We start from the raw sequence: 25,135 nt of genomic DNA, 5'->3' as shown, positions 1-25,135 counted from the left end.
GTTCATAACATTTATTTCAAAACCAAATTTCTTCCAAGACAAACCCCAGCTACTCATTCAGGATCATGTACGTGCCTAAATACAAAATGTTAAAAGAGAGAAAGAGAGAGAGAGAAACCTTTAAAATGTCTTAAGTGGTTAAAGATTCTTTTTCATTCATGCTTAGATGACTGCAAAAAAAGGGAAACATGTTGGCTTCAAACTGTTGAGACAGATCATGAAATATTTCTCAGAAAATTACCATTGAGGCTGAAAGTGAGGAGATGAAAAAATAAGGTTTAAAAATGGAAGGGCCATCTCAATCACAGCTATAACATCTCTACTGCAAAGACTGTGTGCTACATATTATATTATATATCGATGGTATTCTGTGTGATATTATGCATACAGTCATTATTTTTCTGTTTCCATTTATAAGAAATGGGCCTAATCCTTAAATCCCAACTCTGTTTTCATGTAGCCCTTACTTGGGCAAACTCTCACTGAGTTCAACAGTGTCAGATCTGGATAAAAAATGAGTAGGGACCTCTGCATTTGGTTCTACATATATAGGGTAACACTGAAATGCAGTTACCTCTAGGTCTGTAACAAAGTCTGTATTAGTGGCATATGTCTGACATATGGGCTTTACAGTGCTCATCTGCTGATTCAAATATAAACTAATAATAAAGTGGCCCATTTTTTACATCACAGTCTATGCACACATGTACCATCTCTATCCAAAATATAGCATGCTAACTGTATATACAAAATACAGACGTTCCTTCCACTGGAAGATGGCAACCAGCCAGCACACAGCAGATTGTAGAGCGGTTTGGGGAGGAGAAATTTTGGCCCTTGGAAACCAAGGCTAAATGTCCACTTCTTATAAAGAATGCCACGGGTTCTTTAATGACTCTCTACAGCAGACAGGAACTGTTTTTGAAGTCTCCACAAGTAAAGACATAAGTACATCGAGTTTCAGAAAAAATGTAACAATAATCTCCATATGAGTGATTTATTGTTAAAACCAGCACAAGTGGGGAACAGTCATCTCACTTAGCTAAAAGGTAGGTCCCTAAAACAAATGCTGTTTTCATAAGGATTGTTCATATGGTCATACACCTCTGACTCCCAGTTGCTTTCTTCCCCTCCCCCTCAGTTATTAGCCATCAATGCTCTGTTACAGGCAACATCCATTGTAACATACACACCCCAAGTCTGATTTGTATCCTGTACTTTATTCTGTATTTCCCATGCAAGATATTTTTGTTTCCTAACAGCCTCCTTCTGAACTTCCACTGTTGCTCATAAAGATGCACAAAAGCTCAGCCTATAGTTCATGATCCATGAAGCTTTCAAATTCAATAAATAAATGATGTCAAACAAAATAAATAAATAAATGTTTACTGAAGTGAAACTAGCAGCATAGATTTGAATCAGCTACCAATGGCCCAGTGTTTCTCCTCCCCTTACACTGACAGGTGCTTCCTAACTTATCCCACTAAAGTAGAAAAGAAAAAGGTGTATATAGATATATACATATAAATGTGTGCACACATGTCTGAGGAATAGTAAGGGAGATAAAAGGGGTAAATGATAGAAATAAAACCAAAAGAGGTATTTAAAAAAAAAATCTACAGTGAAGTTTAATTTTGGCAGAGGATTATAATCAGCCTTTGGAAATAATTAAAGCTTTGTCTTTAAATAAAGAATTAGAACAAAAACCTGAGAAAATGAAAGGAAAACATACACATAGACACACAAAAACGGGGGGAGTGGAATAAGGGAGAAGGAAATGAAAGAAAAAGAAAACAAACAGAATCCTAACAGGCCCCTTCTACGAAAGGGAGTCCAAATAAGGAGTCATATGATATCTGATAGTGCAGGACACGTCGCCAGGAGCAGATTGCCTGCAGGAAGAAAGAGCCAGTGTGTTCCTGCTCAAAGAGCTTTTCTTCCCTTGTTTTCTATTTTTTCCCCCCTCTCTCTTTTCACAATTCTACTGTGAATGTGTTACTCTCAGGTCAGGTCCATGAAGAATCCCAGGAAGACAGCTATCGTCATTCACTGTACTTCTGGAAACAGAGATAGCCGGTGGAAGATGCCTTCGAGTTGAGACTGAGGGGGGACTTATGTAGATTATAGTACTGCATGCCCTGCTCCTTCTGTCACCACCTTCGGGGCTGCAGACATATAATGCTCATGTAGCATGTTATAGAAAAAGGAAAGAAAAAAATATTCAGGGAGGGGGGAAATGAGATCTCTGTTCTATGGAAAACTTCAAAGGCCGAGTTCCTTCTCAGCATGTTTGTGTTTACTTTTCTAGGAATTTTTTTTATTTTTATTGGGGGGAGGGGGAGACACAAAAATCACAGAAAACATTATAACAATGAAAAGTCAGAAGGTGAGAAAAGTCTCCAGAATACTGAAGGAAACGAGGACTTAAAAAACACCAGCATCACAAAACGGAAGGGAATTTTTGACATTTCTAATTGTCTGTCAACAGGCCACTGAACTTCTTGCAGTGTCCACCACTTTCTCCCAACTTCTCATTATTCTGGCATTTCACACACAACTATGGAGTCCATGAGGCACTTCAGACCAGGCTCTGTCCTCAGTTATACCAGTGTAAATCCAGAGTAACTCCACTGCAAAGAAGTCACTCGGTACTTAGAGAAGAATTTGTCCCTCTCATCTTCTGTAAACACGTTCATTCTGAATATGCACCTATTAAATGCACAGGGTTGCCAAAAAACAATGTCGTATAAATGTATGCAGTACATATGTAGCTATAAACGATCACTTCTTAGGAAAGAGGCATGCAGCATGAATAAAAGAAAAAAAATACTAATGATATTTTGTATCCAAAAACAATTGTTAGAACTGCCTTTGATCTAGTTCTATACATTGTGTATTTATGATTTTTTGGGTGTGTATGTCGTTTTGAGGTCTGAAATTTGACAAAGCAAGGAAAATATAAATCAATAAAAGAAGGAAGGAAGAGTTTAGCTTAAAAAGCATTTCCTTGAGCTTGCAAATTTGAAGTGGTCTGTGTACTCAAACATCTGAACAAATATAAAAGAGGCACTGTGGATGGCATTTAGTGTATTTTGTATACAATGCACACATACATTTCATATACAAGCATCTCCTTCACTACAATGTACTATTAGCTTGTATATTATATGTTTGATAGCATATGTATATTACATGTACAAGCGCACATAAGAATATGCACATTACACAAAATGCACATACATAAACACAAACCTATAACGCACATAGATCCATTGTGCAATCATTATCTGTGGCTCCATTAGAGAACTAAGAACAGTTTGTAGATGAAACGTAGCCCCTCTGGAGATGATCCCATCTAGCAGGAGGAACAAAACAAAACAAAACAAACAAAAAAAACCCGAGTCCCACTAAACATCTGAGGCTGCCAATGAGAGGTGACTTTTAGAAAGATGGCAAGGAAAAAGCTGTAGCCATTGATGCATGCCATAGTGCCCCATCTGTATTTTAGGAACCCAGCTTCCACAAGCTATTACTAACTTTTTTCCTAAGTGAAAGAAAGTGAAAGATTCCTGCCTCCACTCATTTATTTTCTACTGCACCCTCCCTCACTTCCTCCCTTCTTTCCTCAGTGAGAATCTCGTTGTTTATTTTCTTTTGTTTTTTTAAAAAGTAAACAAGCTGCTCACAGCCTAACTTTTATGGTGGAAAAAAAAAGCCAGGTAAAGTCAGCAAAGCAGTGGCTGGATTTAGAGAGAGATTGAAAAAAAAAATGGAGAAAAGAGCAATATATTAAACTCACTTGATCCCATTCCCCCCTCCATCTCTCCTTTGATTTATTCCAAAATATAAATCGGGGGTAAGGGAACTGAATCTCCTTTCAATGTATTTTGTTGCTGTCACATATTCTGTGGTCTGCTTCTGTCACTTTCCTTTAAGGAGAAAAAAACACCCTAATAAAAATAGAAAAACATATCTCAGGCGTTAAGCTCGCTCTCCCCCTATCCTTTGTAAAGAACTCTTTGTTCTCTAGTGAAAATGCTGAAAAAATCCCCGGGCAGCGACTCCCTGAAACAAGTGCAAAACACTTAGAGGCTTTTGGGCTGGCTGAGAGCCAGAAACCCTCCCGCTGTCTGGTTAGGAGGGGGGGGGGGAGAGAGAGAGAGGGGGAAAAAAATTGGAGCTTCCTTTAATAGATATAGGAAGCTTTTTTTTTTTTTCTCCTCAAAACTGGCGGTCAAGCGTTAAGTAACTCCCCGTCTAAATCCACCTGCTGGAAATGAACTTGGGTAACCCACCCCCCAGGAGTGCACAAAGAGAGGAGACACAGTAACATACTCCATACTCTCCTCCCCACCCCCCTCTTTTGCCCTGCTTCCATTCTTCCTGCTCCCATCACACGAATGCCCACAGATTCTCTCCCCCTCCATCCAACAACAAACATACCAAAATAAATGCTCGCTCCATCTCCAAAAAAAAAAAAAAAAAAAAAAAAAAAAAAGCTTTCCATCTTGCTTGCGACACAGTGATAAGGGGTAGGGAACATCTCATACCTGGTGTGAATGCTAATCAGCCAGGAGTTCTCCTTTTTTCCCAAGACAGGGAACTGTTTCCTTCCAAATTTATTAGAACCTCCTCCACTGCCTCTTTGAAAAACCTTCTTTGTCACCCTCTTCCCAAGTCCTGATACTTCTTTAAAAAAAAAAAATGGCTTCGGAGCTCCTTCTATTCTTGATATTGATTCTCTCTCTCTCCCCCCCCCCACCCCTCCTCCTTTCTCCTGTCTCTGTCTCTTCTGAGTGGTCTATTGATAAGTCCCTAGAGGCACTGGGTCAGCCTGCCCGTAGGAAACCAGACACAATGCACAAATCTCCGAGTGCCATTCTGCCATCAGCAAGCAGACCACGTTTAGGAGAGAGAGGGAAAAAAAACAGTAGAGCAAAAGACAGAGAGAGAGTGAGAAAAAGACTGATTGGAACAGGAGGGAGGGAGAGAGAGAAAGAGAAAGCAAGCGAGAGAGTGAGGGAGAGAGAGAGAGAGCGCGACGCTGCCAGTCAGGTTAATCATCCCTACTTTAATTAGCTGTTCAGCTTAGACATAAAACAATTGAATTTGAATGATCTGTCAGTGGGCTCGGCTGAACCAAAGGGGAAATGCGAATATTACAAAAAAGACTGTTGGTGTATTCTGATAAGCTAGACTGGAAAATCCTCAAAGGGTAACTATTAAAACTTATCACCGAACAAAAAGTACAAATACAAATGACATTATACAGAGGCCCTTCCTAAAAAGCTAGAAGATTCCTTTTCTCTTTTTTATTAATATGCTAGCAAAGGTTCTACTGGGGGACACAAACACACACAATTCTGTAGCCTTCAAATTCTACCTGTCCTGCAGGATGGTTGATTTTGTTATTAGAGGTATTGTTTTTGTTTTCAAAACCAGAGCTTAATGTTATTCAGAGGAATTTTTCTGATGGATCAGGTGGACTTTTAAGGTGGAGAGACTATATGCTCCATCTGGGTATATCTTTGGTATCAACGGCTAGGTAGGGTACACAGATGCCACTGACAGACACAGACACCAATTGTAGATGGATGGATGCTGTAGATAGAAAGGCAATCCCAGGTATTATGGATCGATAAGTCCTAAGCATAGCACAGGGTCTTCTTAAAGGCAAAATTTCTAACTACAAATAGGTGCAAAACAATCTATTCATTCTGCCCTGGGTTGCAATCTGAGTTGCAGCTAATATGGATTAATTGTAGTGATAAACAGTGCAGTGAAAGTACTGCATGGCAGTCACTGGGAGGTATTTATGACACTTCTGAGAACTCTGCTTTTAACAGGTATGGAATAGCCATCCTTTGTGCCTGAAAAAAGGGAAGCAGGTAACATCATTGCTGCTACTAGAAGATGTTTAACCTTAAGGACACGACGCGCACAGGACATCCATTTATCAAAATGGTGGGAATTCCCCCCCCCTTTCCTATCTCCAACACACACATGGAAAATGTATTACGTGCAGGAGGTATGGTATGTTCTAGATATTCCAAATGGGGTAGGTCTGGAGAACTAAATCCATAAATTCCACTTTATGAATATCTGCTGTAGATCATCATTTGCACAGATACAGCTATGCCACACAGGTTCATTTCTAAAGTGTGGGAACAGGGTAGAGAGAAAAAGGGATCATCCTTTACACTTAAGACTCTGAGGAGACGATTGTCTATCTGGAAGACTAGCTGTAGGCATCTCCTCTCATACTGATATATTATATTATAATGCGTAAAAAGAAGCATGCTCTATAAATTAATTCAGAGTTATCTTTTCTACATGTGACAAACCTATCAGCAGGGTTAGTGCTAGCTGTATGTATATGCCATACTGCAGGTGGACAGTTGACAGCTGGCAACAGCATTGTACCCACTGCCCTGTGCTCCAGAAAGAGGGTGGGTTGGCCATTTGTCACTTAGAGTCACTTAGAGCACCGGATTATATCCTACCTACACCTAAATCCAGCTCTGCCCATCAGCTGCTGTCCACCGACTAAGGACAGATTATCAAAAGAACTAATCCAGTTCAAAGGGAGACAGATCCACTAAAGAAGCAAACAGGTCACCTGGCATAAAACAGACTGATAAACATACAAGTCCCCCTCCCTCACACAAAGAACAGTTGCCCATAGAGAAGTGAACAATGTCCGTTAGCTGTGTTACAGAAATGAAGTCATTTTGGAGGAGCGCAAAAGAAAATCTCAGTGAAACACAGTACAGTCAAGAGCTCACAAAGAAGGAAAAGATCCTTCATTTAAAAAAAGGGAGCTTCTAGAAATCGCCATGAAACAAACTAGTGTTCTTTTCTCTGATAACTACTGAACTAATAATCCAATGAGGTACTAACTGGCTCTGTGCAGATGGAAGTGCTACGTTTCTGATGAGATATAGTGAGGTCCTGATCACTTGAGTCAGGGGTCCAGTGGAAGAAACAGTATGTACTCATGTAATCAAAGACAATCACATAATATCATTATGGCACTAGGCAATATTATAATGGCACAAGGGGGCCAAACGAAGGTTGCACAGGCAACATTAATACTGGCATTTCATAACTTTTGAGTTCTTGACTTTGCAACATTAATCTTATTTTAATGAATTTTTTAAATATAATTTCCTAGTTTTGTAAAAAAAACGCACACTGAACAATCACATTCCATCATGTGGGACCATACTGACCCTGACATGACTGGAAGATTTAGAGTTACAGCACAAAACTCTAGCGCTTGAACTGACACAGTAACTGGTAGCAGTTGTATGCTGTTATCTTCGAAGTGCACCAGCCACCACAGAGGGATGAGAAAGATATTTTGGTAGTGGGTTTCATAGCTATCTGCTGCAACTCAGGAATCCTGGGTTCAATTCCAGGTTCTGAAGGGAGGGAGCTCTAATGCTTACAGACCCTCTTGCCTCCATCCCCAGCTTGTCCCCTACTGCTCTTGTGCCCAACCACATACCCCACAGCCTGGGCCCTTCGGATCCCCATATTCCCTGCTCCTATCCCCTTCAGCTCCTGTCCACCAACCAAGTCCCTCCCATTCCCCCATCCTTTTGCCTCCCTCAGCCTGTCCCCTTCCCCCCCCGCTCCTGTCCCCCTGCACCAGCCTGTCCCCGTTCCCCCTCCTACTATCCCCCCCTGTCCAACCTATCTCCATCCTCGCCCCTCCCTATTCAAATCAGTCTGATCTTTACTTCTCATCCATGCTCCCTGGGAAGTGGGCACTAGCAGATTGAGTACTGAGAGCACATGACAGGCAGTTTCCTTGCACTCACTTCTGGTGTCCGATGCCCTTGGCTTGACCATGCCCATCACTCTCAATGGGGGTCACACATGCTCAGTGTGCCTAGTACGGAGCTCTGTGGGGATGGAGGATGCTCCACTCAAACGGAATGTTCAGATAATCCAGCTGTCAGCCTCTAACAAACCTCTACTGAACAAGCAAACAGCTGATTTCAGAGATTTATAATTTGGTCATATTCAGAAGGATTTTCACAGGGAAAACGAAAGGAAGATCCCTGACTACAGGACACCCTCTCTCTCCCAGCCAAATGCAAGTCACTGCTCCAAAGCATGGAGGCACCAAAGCTTCTAAAAGAAATGTCTGTAAGAATTTTACCATTGATAGAACATTGACTTTAGAGAAAAATACATTCTCAGAAGTGGCTGAAGATTTTTTCCAAAAGATTCATCAGAAGAACCTGATTAATTGACCTCTCAGCTCACTTTCTTGTACTGAATGCTATGCTTGAAATCCCAAGCCTCTTGAAGTCTATGGGAATTTTGTCATAGATTTCAGTGGGTCCAGGATTTCACCCTAGGTGAATTTCTCCTATAAAACATGTATTTCATTAGCAGACAATGAGCTCCTGATGAACTGGTTCGTGAATCTCCTATAGTTCCTAGTGCAGAAAGCAGCCCTAAGGGCTCTGCTATGAGTGGGTCTGATTCTACCCTGAGTTACATTGGTCACACAGCCACTGATTTCAATCAGAATTTCACTTGTATAACTGAGGGCAGAAATGAAGCAACAATGCAAGAGGCCAAGAACGAGTCTAGAATTGAACAACACCTTCATCTCAGGAGATTTTATCACAGTTATTAATTCAGCTACACCCTTACGGCCTCTTTTTTTGTTTCCGTCTCTCAGTATCACTATCATTCTTCCTTCATATAAATCATTGAGGGTGCCTTGGAGTTTTAGCCAAAGAACTGAAATGAAAGCCTAGTATATCAGCCTGAAGAGTATTTCGTTTTTCTATCCTAATGGAAACAGGTAAGCTACAGTGGAAGAAGTTGGAATGCCCTGATGCACAATATGCATTCTATAGGTATAGAATGAGTATATAACATAGGAAAGACATTCACATATGAACACTGCCAATAGGTTTCCTGTTAGCAAAGGACAGGATTTACACAAAGAAAAGCCACCATTAGCACAGTTCTAAACCTGCCAACTCCCTAATGTGTTACAAAGATGACCCCAAAGGAGGGACTCAATAAAAATAGAAGGGTAGGAGGGAGCTGGAAATGACGACGTTCATTTATTTAATAAATATAACTTTTGCTATAAGCCCACTGATGACATTTAGCATTTCACATGTCAGTTCACATTAACGGGAAATCACCAGGTCTGTGTGGTATAGAGGAAAATTTAGTTCTAAAAAGTGTGAAGTGTTTTGTAATGAAGGACAGTTAAGAAATAAGATGAGCAGGTTAAGAAATCTGTCTACCTGACAAAAGTGGTGTAACTATATTCTCTCAGGATAATTTGTTTAAATTTATTCCTTCAGACTTCATTGACTGTTTCAGATCTAAAGAGCTCTAAGTCTATGCAATGTGATTTTTATTCAGAGCAGAGGTCTAACTTTGCACAGCCTGTTGGAGAGGGTGTGGACAGAGATAAACTTCTAAACAACAGGAACCTTTTGGACAGGAAGACATGAAGGTCTGTCAACTGTATACTCAGTCCCCTGCCTACAAGCAGGCATTACCAAAAAAGTTATGAGACTCCATGTAGATACCTTGCCTATCCATTCAGGATCACTACTAGCTCATGCTATTATGTTCGACACATATCCACGTGTCAATAAGGTGAAAAATGCCATACTTGCTATCCAACCTAAATCTCTCCTGTCTTAACTTTAGTTTCTGATTACAAGGAATTTACCCTTGTGCACAATGAACAGGTTCATTCCTACATCTTTACCCTATGTATAGACTTCCCAAGCTTACCCCTTGTGTATCATAATTAGATCTGCTTTCTAGCACCTGTTTTTGAAGCATCTGGTACTGGTTGTGTTCAACTCCCAAAGCATTTCCTCATAGGAATTTCCCTTCATTCGTTAAAATAGCCATGGTAGCCTTTTACTGCATCTTCTCCAGTCTTATGGACTGCTTCTATGCTGAAAAGTGACTCAATTAAAATGGCATAATCAGTGCTCCACGTTCATTGTCTCTTAGTGACTCCAAATCAAATGTGCTTATTTTTACTGGTAAATTAAGCTTTTTCCAACTGCCAGCACTGCAAACTCACTCAGGGATCTAGGAATCAAATCTTTTTTCCTTTCTTGCACATGATCAGCAATAATAAAATCCTGAAGACCAAATTATGTCCTCAGTAACCTCTCTGCAGTCCTATTGCTTCAATTGGTTTCCAAAAGTCCAGCCTACAGAGACTTTATAAACAATCTAGCTGATGAGACACAAGATGAAATAGATTCCTGCTCCCTCTTAGATGTATAGGGTCAAAAAGCAGTAAAAACGTATTTACATCATTAAAAATAACCAGATCAGACTCCAACACACACAGGGAAGATTAGGTAAGTTTCCATTTATAGAGTCACTGTTCAGGGTAGAATTAGAAAAAGACACCTAACACTGCACTCCGTGCCTCAAATAAGGCAGGGGAAGATGTTTAGACAGTGAAATCATTAGCTTCCTTCCTTACCCATCTCCTTCCCATAATCCACTTTTTAAACGTTGTTTGAAAATACATTTACAATTACCAGTACAACAGACTGTATTTCTGATCAAAAATTAAAATGGTTAAACAGCACAACATGTTATATTAACTCTATTTTTCTTAAGAGACTCTATGAACAAGTAAGTACAAGGTATTCAGTGACTGAGGAGGCTTAATTTGCACTCACACTTTCCTTGTTAGGTGATTAAAGTGTTACTCCAAGGAACTTTTAAGGAAAGGTCTGTCCCCGATTCTTCTAAATGCCCAAGTGAAATGTGTTCTAGATGTCTCCTGCAACTCATTCCCCTGCTAACACGTTCACAAACCTTACATACTTCTTGTGAGTTTTCTGCATTGTGTCCCCACCTTTCCTTAGGCTCTCCCAGCTCTAGTCCACTGAATATAGGTTGTAGTTATTTTAATAATCTTTAGTTAGAACAGACACATAAGAAGAAGGCTGGAACTTTTAGTAAGTTTGGGGGTACCACACACTACCCTCCAACCCCTATAAGCTTGCACCTAGCTGTCTTGCAAAATATTTTAATCTCTCTAATAAAACGTGGAGAGACAGCATGTCTAGTGGTCTCAGCACTGCAGGGGACTTTGAGGAAGGCACTTCTGGGATCTTATTTTTCTCTCACAGTGACTTGTTATTTATCCTTGGGCAAATCACTTAATTTCTCTCTCTCTCTGTTTCTCTGATTTTCAGTTAATTTATCCTTTTGGCAAGAACAGAAGTAAGAAAGGAGTGTTAAGGGGGCGTTATACCACGTTAAGGCATCTTGGCTTTCCTTGGGTGAAATCCTGGCCACGGTGAAATAAGTGGTAAAACTCCCACTGTCTTCATTGGGGCCAGGATTTCACCTGTAGTATTTTGGGACCACACGCGGTCCTGCATAGCCCCTAGTTTAAATTAAACACATTGAAGGCTGCTCTGTTTTACACTTTGCTTCCAATAGCTCCTTAGGGTCACAGAGAAGTAGAAAACAGCCTTGGTGCTGTGCATTCTGATCATGCCTTAACATGTCCACAACCCATCCCTTACACTGGGGGCTGGGAGCAGGGTATAGAGCCCTTAAACATGTTCTGCACTGGAGAGGCATAAAGAGGCCTTCATGTAATTAAGAATTAGGCTCAGTGCCGGGTCCATCTGTGTGTAGTCAATTATAGGATGGGGCCATAATTATAGCAGCTAAGGTAGAACTTTTTACAGTTCTATTATATAAGGACCAGATTCTGATTTACACTTAGGCCCCTTTAAATCACTCTGGCAATGTAAAGTGGCCTTAAAGAGGAAATAAAGAGCAACGTAAAGAGGCCTTAGTGTACATGAGAATCTGGCCTAACATATTTAGGGGAATTTTCAGAGCAGTTACACTAATTCTGGCATAGCACATTTGATTATAAAGAATTTCTCCCCACAAATGATGGCACTGAAAAGATTATTATAAAAAGTGAAACTTCAGAAAGATAACTAATTTAAAAATGATATATGTGAGAATGCATATACCTATACATATATATAAATACACACACATACACACAGATGTAATTTACTCTGTAAATAATTGGATATACACATATTGTACATTAGAGCTGTACAAAATTAAGACAATTTTTCTGAGAAATTTCTCCGAAAAATGTTTGCTGCTTCAGATGATTTCATGCCTCTTCCTTTTTAAATTCTCTGTGGAATTTTATGGAACAACTATATTTGTAAAGAAAACATTAACATCCACATTATGAATTTCAAAGACAGCTTTAGGTTGAATGGGTTTATCTTCATTTTGAGATAAACTTTTAAAGTTTTCAATAAACAAATTTAACCCAGTGCTTTAAAATCTGGTTAAAGGTAGATTCACAAGAATTATTTATATTACTGTCTACATTTCCCTATGTTTTCTTCTTCTAACTTTTTAACACTCCCTCCCCTCCAATTAAAGGATAATCTGTGGGCAAAAAAACCCACTTCCTAAACCATTAATGAGTCTAGCATTAGTGGGATTGGAGAAAGTACCATCAGTGCTGGGGTATTACATAAGACCACGCTAGTAATAGAATAGGGAGTCTAGTCTTTTAAGATGTGTGTTAGCTGACCTCTTTGCAAAGTTCAGGAAGAAGAGCCATATGTCAATATATTCATTTTCTGCTTGTGTTTAACATGTCAGTTTTTCCAAGGGGCCTATTCTGAGTGAAAAACGTGTGAAATGCAGCTCAATACTTTGGCAACTGCAGCTCATTTTCAAGTTTGTGATGCAATGTGAAAAACAAAATCAAAAGTCAAGCAGATTTGCTTTTTGTTGTAAATAATACACACAAACACACAGTCCTGAGCCAGTAAAACACAAACAAACAAACAAACAAGAATCGCTTGTAGTATTACCACCACAAGTAGTCAAATCCCATTACAATCAATGGGTCACATGACCAGCTGGGGAAAATCAGCATCGCTCCATTGAAAGCAATGGAGCTATGTCAGTTTAGATCAGCTGAGGATCTGGCTCCAAAGGAAGCACTATGCCAGATAACATGTATTTGCAGGATTGGGCTCTATATGCTTGAAGCAAGAGAACAGTAAGTAGACATAGGCCATGCTTTCTCGGGGCCGGACGTGGGAAATAATTAACTGAAAATAAGGAAATTGTAAAGCACCACATTGCAGACTTCATGTGTGCTCAATTCTGGTCAAGGAGGTGATGTGAGGTTTCCCTTTGAGTCAAAGCAGTGCAGCAGATAAAAAGGACATGTACAGCCAGGGGGATTTCCTGAGGCCATTGCAGACCAGCTCATATGCTTTTAAGAGGCTCATATTCATGAGAGTTTTCGTTGCATTTGTAACATTTTTTCCAGGTCCCCTAGAGCTTTAAGTGCAACATCACAGTGCTTCAAGCACGGTACTAAATGCGCGGCACAGGATTAAGCATCTTCCCTTTCTACTCTGGATTTCCAGGAGTCAGATGGTGGGTTTCAGTCTCTTTGTCTTGCTTTGATTTGTGATGGAGCTTTTTCTTCATGCAGGCTGAAGAAAATGTTACTAGTTTATACATATTATTTTGTGTTGGGTTGTGTTGGAGGAGAGAAGGTTACGTTTTTTCAAACAGGTTCATTATTTTTTCTAAACTGGAAGGCTTGAAACCTGCCATCAGCAAAGCATATCAGCCTGATCCTGCTCTCACTTATATTAGAGTGAATCAGGAGCAATTCTGCTTAGGTTAATGGAATTACTTTGGGATATAAATTTGGGATATAACCGAATGCAGAATCAGGTCCGCTGAGACAAATGCATTAATAAGGTCAGTAATGGTGCAAGTTAAATGTCAGGTCACTAAGTGGAGGTACAGTAGAACCTTGGAGTTATGAATACCAGAGTTGCAAACTCATCAGTCAACCACACACCCCATTTGGAACCAGAAGTTCACAATCAGGCAGCAGCAGAGACAAAAAATGAAAGAAGCAAATACAATACAATATCATGTTAAACAAACTAATAAAAAAATAAAGAGAAAGCAGCATTTTTCTTTTGCATAGTAAAGTTTCAAAGCTGTATAAAGTGAATGCTCAGTTGTAAACTTTTGAAAGAACAACCATAATGTTTTGTTCAGTTACGAACATTTCAGAGTTATGAATAACCTCCATTCCCAAGGGTACAGAACCCTGAGGTTCTACTATAGGTGGCAAAGCAGGGTAAACTTGCTCAAATTTGCTATTGAAGGTTCTCGTAAAACAAGTGGGACATGCATGCTGGGGCAAAAAGCCCATGTAGCAGAAAATGAAACTAACAGGAAAGGATATGATGATGAAGTCAGGGGTAGGGGAAAATCAGTGCAAGTTTTGCCCCACTTACACCTACTTTTCTACTCACTTATGTCCAGCCTGCGACTCATTCTATCATTTAGATCACTGCTGAATTTAGCCCTATGGATTTAAACTTTCAACTATTAATTATTTCTTGTGATATAACTATTTCATTTTAAAAACTGGTTTGATCAATAGATTAGTTCTAGATTAAGTGATTTAACTAAAGATGGGTAGGTGTTTGCTCTATATTAGGCTAGTGTATTGCTGAGCAGGTACAAATTTTTACATTTGAATGTCTTTAATTATTAATAATTTTAAAGTATGAATTGGCAGAGCAACTGTCTCCATGAAACAATGTGTTCAATGTCTCCAAATTCTATCCAATATCCAAAGGTTCTGGTTAAATCTTTTAGGGACCAGTTATGGGGCATGAGCAAGTAATGTTACCTCAAAAGAGAATGAAAAGAAGGAAGTTTAATTCCATGGGCAGCACCTTTCAGAACTTATTCCAAAACCCTGGACAAATGATGTGTCTTAGTTTCCCCATCTCTGAAGTAGGAATATTATTACCCTATGATGTTGTAAGGCTCATTTAGTTAATTTATGCACCAAGTTCCCATTTTAGCAGATCACTTAAATTCAAGTTTCAATCTATTCCTACTCAGCAAAGCACTTAAGCACATGCTTGATTTTAAGCATTTGCTTCAGTCCCATTTGAGCTAACAAGACTGAAGCACATGCTTAAAAGAAGTGTGTGCTTAAATATTTTGCTGACTAGGGGTCCAAGTCATTCTGTGCCTCAGTTTTCTCAGCTGTAAAATGGGAAAAATAATACCTGCCTACCCAACACAGGTGCTATAAGGCTGAATTCGTTAATATCTGTGAAGCACTTTGAGGTTTGCAGATGGAAGACATTAGAGAAGAGCAAAGTAATATTAGTTACAATTATGAACTGCAGCAGAAGAAAACCTGGGCTCTGAACTCATTTCTTGGAAAGTTATAAACCTTTTGAATACATCTTTCCCTTGTGAAGAGTACTAAAAGGATCTGATCTTGTTTTTTCACTTCCAGACCAACAGAAGCTGGGAACATAGCTCTTGCGGGGCGGGAGAAGGGCTTTGTAATGCTTTCTCTAATGACATTTTCCATTCAGTTGAAGGAGCCATATCCTCTCCCTACTTTACTGAACAGAGTGTCACCATGAGGCTGTTTGACCTTTGAAAGAACTGAAAGGGGTAAGAATAAGAGGAAGTCAAGAAGGGGTAGGTGGGGTGGGGGAGATTTTCAGAAGGGAAGAATCCATCAAAGGCAAAATTTAGAAAGGCTGGCTCATTTTAGGCTTCTTTTTTCTGTATGCCACTTTTCCTGGTGTGGGTCATGGCGGCAGCATGGAGAGTAGGGAGGACAAGACCTCCTTTACCTCCACAACAAGTTCAAGCTCCTCCTGGGGGATTCCCTAGCTGGGTGGTATAATCCTTCCAGTGTGTCCTGGGTCAGCCTCGGGGCTTCCGCCCTGTGGAACATGCCCAGTATAGTTCCAACAGAAGCCTCCCAGAGGGCATCCTTATCAGGAGCCCAAACCACCTCAAATGGCTCCTCTCAATCTGGAGGAGTAGCGGCTCTGCTCCAAGGCCCTCCTGAATAGTCGAGCTCCTCACCCTATCTTGAAGAGCAAGCCCAGCCACGCTCTGGAGAAACCTAATTTCCACCACTTGTATCCGTGATCTCATCCTTTCGGTCATTACCCAAAGTTCATGACCATAGGTGAGTATGGGGATATAGAGCAACCTGTAAACTGAGAGTTTCATCTGAGAACTCAGCTCTCGCTTCACCACCATGGTTTGGTACAGCGCCTGCATTATTGTTGCCACCACAACAATCCACCAATTGATCTCCTGCTCCCGCTTGCCATCACTCATGAACAAGATCTCTAGATACTTGAACTTGTCCACTAAGGGCAGCTGCTCCCCACCTCACCTGGAGAGAGCAAGTAATGCTTTCTTCCGGGAGACGACCATGACCTCTGATCTGGAGGCACTGATTCTTACTCCAGCTGCTTCACATCAGCAGTGAAATGTTGGAATATGTGTCAGAGATCACAGCCTGAAGAAGCAAGAAGGACATCATCATCTGCAAACAGCACAGATGCCACCCCTGAGTCCCCATACTGGATGCACTCCACAATTCAGCTGCACACTGATATCCTGTCCTTGAAAATCGGGAATGGTAGTGGGGACAAGACACATCCCCTTGGTGAAGTCCAACGCTCACCTTGAACAAACTAGACTTAATGCCAAGAATATGAACATAACTCTCACTCCGAGAATAGAGGGACCGGATAGCATGCAAAAGCAGCACCGGCACCTCATACTTGCGCACCACTTCCCATAAGACATCTTGGGTAATGCAGTCATATGCCTCCTCCAGGTCTACAAAACAAAGGTAGACTGGATTAGCAAACTCCCATGACCCCTTGAGTATCTATGAGAGAGAACAAAGAGCTGATCCCTTGTTCCATGGTGAGGAACGAATCCACATTGTTCCTCTTGAATCCGGGGTTCAACTAATGGGCATAACCTCCTCTCCAGCACCCTGGCATAGGCTTTGCTGGGGAGGCTGTGGAGCGTGATCCCCCTATAGTTAGAACACACTGTCTGGTCTCCTTTCCGAAAGATCGGGACCACTATCCTGGTTTGCCAGTCCAGAGATACTGTACCTGCCTTCCACGCAACAGGCGATGTGGACCCATCTGGTGGGCTCGCCACCCATGAGGTGAAGGGTGAAAGTCAGATGTGATGCTAGAATGGTAGCAGGAAGGATGGACCACAACGGACTGGCCCTCCGCAATGGAAACTGGCTAATTTTATGGAAAATAGTATTATTGTAGTTATGTAAACTAAGATGAGTTACTCAAATGTCATGCTGCAGAGGCTCCACCTTAGGGCTCAGGAAGGACTTTTTAGGGTAGAGCATTGTGCAATTGGTCAGGTGCATTAAACATGGTTTTCACATTTGTTTGAACGTCAGGTGCTGGACAGGGTAGACCAAACTCAAGGAACCAATGGTCTGATCTGGTATATAGTAGCAAGTCCTATGCTTCTACGAAATATTGTTAGGTGCTTTGAAATGATACCCACACAGGGCTGAGCAGTGGATGACAAGTAATGTACATTATGAAAATGAACTGGAAGTTTAGTTAAAGGTTAATAAGTCTCCTTCCCTCCACGTGCCATCGAAATGAATGATGCCCATTCTTGCTTTGGCAGAGGGAAGGACTAGATGAGCTAATAGCTCTTTTCCATCTCTAAATTCTCTGAATTGATGACTAACAACTACAGCATTTCATTACAAAAAATATTAGGCTGTTTTCTAGTTAGAGAAGGACAAATAGAATCCACAGCAAGTCAGTTTCAGAGTCAGCGGGTTGTTTTGACATTTAGGAAATACTAAACCAGATTTTGGTCTTTAAATTTGTAAAACGAAAGTCTTTCCTGACCTCAGATCTAATTTGCCAAGTTTTAGCTTTCCACAGACTTTTCTAGCTAAGCTAGAATTGTCAGAAAAACAGCATTGTTGTGGCCTCTGGATTTTTAACATGGAAAAATGATAGACTCTTAACTATGGCATGGTTTCTGACTCACGCTTTGTTACTAACAGGTACACCTCTCACAGTCACTAACTCAAGAGGCAACTCCATTATTGTTACCTATTACTGGACGATACATTGCCAAGTATTGGGAAACCCAGCAGATTGAGATGGCTGTTTCAGTTGTATTTTTGTTGCTTTTTTCACAACAAATTAATGAAAATAGGAACATTAGAGCAGATCTACTCTGAAATTCTAATGAGCTCATTTTAGCACACAGGAACTCAGGTATTTCCTCTTGTTTTTGATCAGTGTTTGTACTCCTCGCGTTGCCCTCTGCTCCAAGTACAAATGGAAATAATTTTAACACTGTATCTGATGAATAGGTAGGCAATTGCAGAGCTCAGATAAAACACATTGTAAGGTGCATACGGTCTGAGACAAGGACTCCTAAATAACCTGTAAGGTCAAGTGGGCTACATGCATGTATGGAGCATACCCTTTCTTCACAGGCTTTAGTGAAACAAAATATATGTCAATGCTCAAGTATCTAATTTTCAAATGGTCATTGACTAACTGTCAAAGCAACAACAATCTCCCCAGAAACAAAGCCATGCATTACTCCTCACTGTAGGCTATTTCCATGCCATATTTTCCTCTTTCACAACCTTTGCCCTTTTCATGGCTCAAGCTATTCAAAAAGGTTGCAAGGTCATTGGGCTTTTTTAAAAAATGGGACAGGAGTAATTCTCTCCCTCACCTCCCACCCACACACACTCACCACTCACTAAGAACAGCTGGACCAGTTTTGCTCAAGCTTTCGAACAATAAAAACATTTTTAAAAAAATATAAAAAATCACCTTTGAACAGAGGCCAAGTCTGTAAAATTTCAGCTCAACAGGTGATGGTTTTAGGAAGTTATTAGTGACTGAAAACAAGGAGGATAGAATGACAACCATCTGGAAATCTTCTTTATAGTGAACAGCGCTGCTCCTGACACAAGAAATCAATGTTCTTATATAAAAGACTGCCCTGCTAAGGAACAATACACAGTGAAAACTCCTTGGAATGAAGAAGCAGCAGCAAAGAGGTTGCTGCAATGGTTCTGTGTCAAGCAGACTGCATTTATGCATCTGTATTATTAAAAATGTGCCAGCTCTAGCAAGCTCAGTATGGCGCAAAGTGCTATAGTTACAGGTGGGAATGCATCTTTTAAGCTGCTTCACTTACTAGATTTTGGCTTGTTCCTCCTTCACGGGTGGGGTGCGGGGAATGCACTACGTTGGATTTATTAATTTTGGAGGCGGATGTTTTGTAAATTCTAGTTGGATTTTAGTGAATAGGAAATCAGGGAATTTGCCAGCCTATTACTCAGTCACGCAAACTATGGTCTTTCTAGGACACAGAAGATGCTTACAGATCCTTCAGAGTAGGTCTTAAAAGATGCAACTCATAGACTCAAGGTCAGAAGGGACCATTATGATCATCTAGTCTGACCTCCTGCACAATGCAGGCCACAGAATCTCACCCACCCACTTCTGTAACAAACCCCTAACCTATGTCTGAGTTACTGAAGTCCTCAAATCGTGGTTTAAAGACCTCAAAGTTCAGAGAATCCTCCAGCAAGTGACCCATGCCCCACGCTGCAGAGGAAGGTGAAAAACCTCCAGGGCCTCTGCCAGTCTTCCCTGGAGGAAAATTCCTTCCCGACCCCAAATATGGCCATCAGCTAAATCCTGAGTATGTGGCAAGACTCACCAGCCAGACACCCAGGAAAGAATTCTCTGTAGTAACTTAGATCCCACCCCATCGGGCATATTTACCTGCTAATAATCAAAGATCAATTAATTGCCAAAATTAGGCTATCCCATCATACCATCCCCTCCATAAACTTATCCAAGGAGGGATTTATCTCCATCAGATTCGCAAATGCCATTATTTTAACTTTTACTCTCTTCCTCTTGTTTTCTCCATCCATTCATCTCAATATATCTCCTCTGCTTGACCAATACCCAAAATCCCATATCTAAAACATTCCAAGATGTCTCATTGCACCTCAGCCTGACACCTCTTGGTGTGTGAGATATATATGTATGGTACAGTCATAATACAGTACAATGCAATAACAACATTCAGCATTTAGAGTACCGGGTACTTTCAATACATGGATCTCAAAGCAATGAAATGGTATGGACCAGAAATTTATGATCAGAAGTTTGTTTGCAAAAATGCAGAGATGAAGTTGTTGAAAAAGTGCAAAAAGCATCCTATCCCTCCATCCCTGAGCAGGAGCTGGCCCTAACTGCAGTCTTTGTGCTCCACTGAGGCACACAGATTGCTTTTGGTGAGAAATGTTAGCAGCATTAGCTGCTACAAAAGGGGAAAAGAGGAAGAGAGCCATGGCCCAGCCCTTCACCATGGTTGGCGGAGCAGGCTGGCCACAGTGCAGAGAACACACTATAGCCTCTGAAAGGGTTGTGTGGCCTTGCTCCCCCTAGGTGCCTGAGAGCTCTTGGAGGCATGTGCCTCCCTGAGACGCACTGCCTCCCTGAACCCCCATTCTGATAGTGTGCAATTTCACATCATCCCTGATGTGGGGCTGGGGCTTAAATTAATAATGTAGTTGTAACTGATTAAAGTCTGGGTCTAGTATATGACTGTAAAAATGGCATTATGGGGATCACATTTACTGTATCTCAGTGACTCCAGATCAAATGGTCTCAAAATATACATTAAAAGATGTTTTCTTCCCCCTAAATATCATGCTGCATACTCATCCTGAGAGTCCAGATTCTGAAATCTAAATGTAGGTAACAATTCTTTTGATCATACATAAGGCAGAATGGCATTCTGTACCTGCTCCCAGAGTCACTGGTTTTCCAGAGCTAACAAGAGTAAAGAATGGCGCAGTCTTATCAGTAAAGCAGGATGTCTGTGGAGTAAGAAGGTACTGGTTTTGTAAAGACACTTTTCTGAACTTTAAGCTTCATATTCTTGTAAGCAAAGTCATGATTATCACTATCTTACAGATGAGGAGATTGAGGCATGGAGTTGCAAGGTGAAGAGATTGGTTTAACATCAAAGAGGGACTTACTCTATAAACTCTGTTTCCTGAACAGGTGAGAGGACTGACTTTTCCCTGTTGATCAGCAATCCCAGTATATCGAAGGTGGATTGGATCTTGGCCACACTTGATATCACCGAGCTCTTGGATTGTCCTCTCACCAACAAGTCGTTCATGTATGGTAACACTTGAACTCCTGATTTGCTTAGGAATGAAGCCACCACTGCCATTAATTTTGTAAGAACACCATGGGGGCCGTAGATAGTCCAAATGGCAGGACTGCTAATTGATAGTGGGATTGGTTGACCATAAATCTGAGGAATTTCCTGTGGCATTGATATATTGTTATATGAAAATGTGTCCTTTAAGTCAAGGGCACTAGGATCTGGGGACGGGGGTGGGTAATGGATTCCAGAGTGACCATGCAAAAACTTTATGTATTTGTTCAGCTCTCGAAGGTCCAGTATGGAATTAAGAAATAACAAGAATAAAATCCCTTTCCTCTGTGCAGAGGCGGAACTTCTTCTATAGCTCCCAACAGAAGGAGAGATTGTACCTCTTGAAGGAGAACTTTCTCATGAGAGCGGTCCCTGACAAGGGATGGGGAAGGGGGGCAAGATAGGGGTAGAAATAAATTGAAGCCTGTATCCTGTTTCCACCATGCTTAAGACCCCCTGGTCTGTAGAGACATGGGTCCAAGCACTTAGGAAACGGGATAGCCTGTCAGAAAAAAATGGGTAGGGAGAGGCTGGCAAACTGCAATCTGGAAAGATTCCCTTGACAAGAACCTAAAACTAATCCCTTTGTTTTCGCAGTCTGAATGAGTATGCAGTAGATGAAAAAGGAGGCGATGGTAGTCTCCTTCTGTAACCTTGCCTCTTAGATTGGTCCTGGCGGGAAGGTGAAAAGGAAGCATAATGGCAGGACAGTTGTGGATGGAGCTGATTCTTCTTTGTGAAAAGAGTGTAAATAACCAAAGACTTGAGTGTAGCACTAGAGTCTTTAAGACTATGAAGCTTGTCATCAGTCTGCTGTGAAAAAAGAATCGATCTCTCAAAAGAGAGAATTTGAATGGTTTGTTGGACCTCCTGAGGAAGACCTGATAACTGTAGTGATAAACTTCTATGCATTGTAATGGCCAATACCATGGCTTTGGCACCAGAATCTGCACCGTTCAATGCAGCCTGAAGCAAGGTCCTAGCCACCATCTTTCTCTCGTCCACTACTATGATAGATTCTTGTCTTGCCTCCTCTAGCAATTTCTTGGTAAATTTTACAACATTGTCCCAGAGATTACCTCGTAACAAGGCGGTGTGGTTCCAGTGAGCAGCTTTGGTCACTAAAAAATTAAATCTGCAAAAATGGAAAACTCAATCTCCAACAAATATTGATGGCTCGATCAGTGATATGGCTGACCTTGCAGCGAATGAATGGCTGGCATTCTGCAGAAAGGAATTCCCTGAAAAATTCATAGCAATTTGGACTGACTTTTTAGAGGTCTATGATTAAAGGAGATCCTGAAGACAGCTATATTGCTTCCCCTCCCCTCTCTTTATCCTAACCCTCTCTAGTTCCTTTATGTATTACGATGAATCTGGTATTTTGGTATATTTGTTGTATTTGGAAAAAAATTATAAAAAATTATAAATAATAAAACATTGTGTCCCAGAAGAAGGAATCACAATCTCCTAGCAATGCTTGCTGATTAGAATTCCAGAGTTGTAGTCCAGCTGTCGAAAAAGTTCTTCTGCCAAAAAAACCCTCAAGCTTCTTTCCATCTTTTGATTTCGGGCAGATGCCTGCTGACCCTACCATTCTCTTTTGCGTGTAATAATGTTCAGACCCCAGTGAGGGGATCTCTGCTCAGTCCTTTTAGCTGTAGGAGGCAGGGAAGATAGTGTTTGCCACAATACTTTTGTGGGCTCTGATCCAGAGTAGCCTCATTTATGAGGAGTGGCACTTGAGAAGGCCCACAGATCCCAATATATCAACCAATCTGTGTGAGTTCTTCTGAACTACTTCCACCTGTGTATCTAGGAAGGACGCCACCCTCTTTAAGATATCCTAGTGAGCTTTGTAACCATTCAGGTGAGGAAAGGAAACACCAGACATTGCCTTCTCGAATGAGGAGGAGGACGAACCAAAGGCTGGCTGAGGTGGAGCTTCCCCCAATTTCTCCAAAGGGGGATTCACTGAGGCAGAATACCTATGACTGGTATCAAACTCAGTACTGGGAGCAACTTCTTGAAGCTCTTGCAATGCAGCTTCATGATGTCTAGTGGAGGATGTAGAAGGGGAGGATAGGATCAGGATCTGGAGACTGGAGGAAACCCTCATAAGTTCCAATACGGCCATCGATATGGCACAAGAGACCAATTTGTTCCTGATCATGGCTTCCTACTAGCCGTCCAATGTAGAAGCTCTACTGAATACCAGGGTGAAAGCCCTGTGGAAGAGAGTGATGGCTAACATGATATGGCTTTCACTCAATAAGACTGAACGTCCAACTCAGACGACAAACCTGAGTCATCCAACCAGGAGGATGCAAAGCTTTTTGGTGCTGGGAGTCTGGAGAAGATGATTTCAGGGAAATCTTTCCAACTTGCCTCTCAGTGTTATCACAGAAGGCGATACTATAGTGTCCAGAGGTGCCCATGGTAGCGGGATGCAATCCCATGTTCTGAGTGCCCCTAGCCTCTGTTTGCCAGAAGCTGGCAAAGGACGACAGGGGATGGATCACTTGACTATTGCCTGTTCTGTTCATTCCCTCTGAAGCACCTGGCATTGGCCACTGTTGGAAGACCTCTGGTAGCCAGCAAATTCATGAAAACATCTGTCAGTACCAGGCAAGATAAGAACATAAGTACAGCCATACTGGGTCAGACCAATGGTCCATCTAACCCAGTATCCTGTCTTCCAACAGTGGCCAATGCCAGGTGCTACAGAGAGAACAAACAGAACAGCCAATCGTCAAGTGATCCATCCCCTGTCGCTCATTCCTATCTTCTGGCAAACAGAGGCCAGGGACACTCATGGCATGGGGATGTATCTCAGCCCATCCTGACTAGTAGCCCACTGATGGACCTATCCTCCATGAACTTGCCCAGTTCTTTTTTGAACCCTGCTATGGTCTTGGCCTTCACAACATTTCCTGGCAGAGTGTCCGACAGGCTGAATGTGCATTGTGTGAAGAAGTCCTTCCTCGTGTTTGTTTTAAACCTGCCGCCTATTAATTTCATTGGGTGACTCCTAGTTCTTGTATTATGTGAAGAAGTAAATAACACCTTCCTATTCACTATTGCCACATTATCCCTCTTTTCCAAGCTGAAAAGTCCCAGTATTTTTAATCTCTCCTTGAACCTCATGGGCGAAGCCAGCACTAGGAGACTCAGCAGATCGCACGCCATGGTATATGCCACAGGTTTTGAAGGCACAGGGAGAGTCTTTGCAGCAGCTGTTTCTGAATCAAAGATGATGGCATTGCTGAACAGGATACTGCATCCTTAGAGATCCATCTCATTGGTACTGGTCATTGGAGTCAATGACCCTGCCTGAGGTGCTATGTGTACCAGGGACTGCTTCAGCAAGATTACACTCTACATTCCTCCCAGCTTTTTTCCTGGACTTTGGTGCTCGAGAACTCAATCTTCTGGATGATGGGTCCCTCAATGCAGTCTTCAGGTGCTTCTTCTTTGGTACTGGAGAAGAAGATTGGAGACAGGACTCTGCCATGACAGGAGTAGCATTTGTAATAGAAGTAGAGGTGCTTGGTGCCCTCCCCAAACCGGAATGCTCTGAGGGTGGGAGCAGAGCTGCCTCCATAAGAAGGTGCTTTAGTGTGATCTCCCTATCTTTTTTAGTTTGGAGCTTAAAGTCCCTACAGATTTGGCACCTGTCCCTGATGTGAATTTCTCCTAGGCACTTCACAAACCTGGAATTAGGGCACTGACCAGTACCTTGCATCCAATGCAGTCTGAAGCTTGGGGACTGAAGTATGCAACAGCACTGGATGTCAGTATCCCAAACCAGCGGGAACAGAAGTGTACAGTAAGTACACTAATAAAACAAGAACCCTACTAGCAGAAAACTACACTAACACTACAAACTATCAACTGTTAATGTGTGCCAACTATACCATCGCACAGCAGCATGAGGCTGCAGAGGGCACAT

The 25,135-nt window shown here is 41.5% G+C and overlaps 1 protein-coding gene across 15 annotated transcripts in view; it reads right to left on the bottom strand.

Moving 5' to 3' along the window:
* The window catches only part of ZBTB20 (zinc finger and BTB domain containing 20), a 644,993-nt gene that overhangs the window by 135,942 nt on the left and 483,916 nt on the right, over positions 1 to 25,135 (bottom strand). Inside the window, exon 1 of one of the 15 annotated variants that reach the window (XM_032776818.2) lies at positions 16,679 to 16,743. The exons of the other annotated variants lie outside the window; for them this stretch is intronic. The gene's annotated coding sequence lies outside the window, so the exon portion shown is untranslated. Of the gene's footprint in view, positions 1 to 16,678; positions 16,744 to 25,135 lie in introns of those variants that run through there. 15 annotated transcript variants of the gene reach the window in all.

The sequence above is a fragment of the Chelonoidis abingdonii genome, chromosome 1 (genome assembly GCF_003597395.2).
Source record: "Chelonoidis abingdonii isolate Lonesome George chromosome 1, CheloAbing_2.0, whole genome shotgun sequence".
In the NCBI taxonomy this organism is placed as follows: domain Eukaryota; kingdom Metazoa; phylum Chordata; order Testudines; family Testudinidae; genus Chelonoidis; species Chelonoidis abingdonii.
The sequence above is the reverse complement of the archived record's forward strand: the minus strand, read 5'-3'. Positions and strand labels throughout refer to the sequence as shown.